The sequence below is a fragment of the Ranitomeya imitator genome, chromosome 10 (genome assembly GCF_032444005.1).
Source record: "Ranitomeya imitator isolate aRanImi1 chromosome 10, aRanImi1.pri, whole genome shotgun sequence".
In the NCBI taxonomy this organism is placed as follows: Eukaryota; Metazoa; Chordata; class Amphibia; order Anura; family Dendrobatidae; genus Ranitomeya; species Ranitomeya imitator.
Window position 1 is genome coordinate 8,241,434 of NC_091291.1, and position 2,084 is coordinate 8,243,517.

General features: G+C 47.7%; 1 protein-coding gene across 2 annotated transcripts in view; it reads right to left on the reverse strand.

Annotated features, from left to right (window-relative positions):
- Positions 1 to 1,874, reverse strand: part of APLP1 (amyloid beta precursor like protein 1) — a 79,595-nt gene extending 77,721 nt beyond the window's left edge. The window contains exon 1 of one of the 2 annotated variants that reach the window (XM_069741680.1): positions 1,816 to 1,841. The gene's annotated coding sequence lies outside the window, so the exon portion shown is untranslated. Of the gene's footprint in view, positions 1 to 1,815 lie in introns of both variants that reach the window. The other variant, XM_069741681.1, reaches the window with a different exon arrangement.
- Between the last annotated feature and the right edge of the window lie 210 nt (positions 1,875 to 2,084).

Below are 2,084 nucleotides of genomic sequence, written 5' to 3' on the forward strand. Positions count from 1 at the left end.
TCCTGTATATATACACTGCACAGTACCACTCCTCCTGTCCTGTATATATACACTGCACAATACCACTCCTCCTGTATATATACACTGCACAGTACCGCTCCTCCTGTCCTGTATATATACACTGCACAGTACCGCTCCTCCTGTATATATACACTGCACAGTACCACTCCTCCTGTCCTGTATATATACACTGCACAGTACCACTCCTCCTGTCCTGTATATATACACTGCACAATACCACTCCTCCTGTATATATACACTGCACAGCACCACTCCTCCTGTATATATACACTGCACAATACCACTCCTCCTGTCCTGTATATATACACTGCACAATACCACTCCTCCTGTCCTGTATATATATACTGCACAATACCACTCCTCCTGTCCTGTATATATATACTGCACAATACCACTCCTCCTGTCCTGTATATATATACTGCACAGTACCACTCCTCCTGTCCTGTATATATATACTGCACAGTACCACTCCTCCTGTATATATATACTGCACAGTACCGCTCCTCCTGTATATATACACTGCACAGTACCGCTCCTCCTGTCCTGTATATATATACTGCACAATACCACTCCTCCTGTATATATACACTGCACAATACCACTCCTCCTGTCCTGTATATATATACTGCACAGTACCACTCCTCCTGTCCTGTATATATATACTGCACAGTACCGCTCCTCCTGTCCTGTATATATACACTGCACAGTACCCCTCCTCCTGTCCTGTATATATACACTGCACAGTACCACTCCTCCTGTCCTGTATATATATACTGCACAGTACCACTCCTCCTGTCCTGTATATATATACTGCACAGTATCGCTCCTCCTGTCCTGTATATATACACTGCACAGTACCACTCCTCCTGTATATATACACTGCACAGTACCACTCCTCCTGTATATATACACTGCACAGTACCACTCCTCCTGTCCTGTATATATACACTGCACAGTACCGCTCCTCCTGTCCTGTATATATACACTGCACAGTACCACTCCTCCTGTATATATACACTGCACAGTACCGCTCCTCCTGTCCTGTATATATACACAGTACAGTACCACTCCTCCTGTCCTGTATATATACACTGCACAGTACCACTCCTCCTGTCCTGTATATATACACTGCACAGTACCACTCCTCCTGACCTGTATATATACACTGCACAGTACCACTCCTCCTGACCTGTATATATACACTGCACAGTACCACTCCTCCTCCTGTATATATACACTGCACAGTACCACTCCTCCTGACCTGTATATATACACTGTACAGTACCACTCCTCCTGTCCTGTATATATACACTGCACAGTACCGCTCCTCCTGTCCTGTATATATACACACTGCACAGTACCACTCCTCCTGTATATATACACTGCACAGTACCACTCCTCCTGTATATACCGTATTTTTCTGACCATAAGACGCACTTTTTTTCCTCCAAATTTGGGAGGAAACTGTGGTTGCGTCTTATGGTACGGATGTAGCATGTGGGGAGGGAGGCAGCAGTGAGTGGGATCGCACTGTTATCCCACTTCAGGATGTCCCTGCTGCCCAGAATCAGTGCTGGAGAAACCATGTGCTCCCGACGATTAAGTGCAGTGAATATTCATTAGCGGCTCCCCGCCCACCTATCAGCTGAGCAGTGAGCCGGGAGCAGCAAATGCTTAAGCAGGGACACACATGGCTTCTCCAGCGCTGATTCCTGCAGCAGCTGGGCAGGTCTGTGTGTCTGGGGGAGAGGAGGCAGCAGCAGGGGCCAAGGGAGAGAGGAGATGGCTGCATACCTGCCTGCCATGCCTGGGCTGGACGCTGAGTTCTGTGCAGGAGGACCTGTGATGATGTCAGGAGTGGGCGGGCTGGAGCATCACATGGCAGCTCAGAGCCCTCCCTCTTCTTGACATCATCACAGGTCCTTCAGGCTCTCCAGTCTCCACTGCAGCTTCCTCATAACCTGTGCTATGAAAATGAAAGAGGGACTGCTCTGTGCACAGTAATGGGATGCTCCAGCTTTAACCTCACCATAGTGTGGCTGGCTGCCACATTTAAGAGGTTA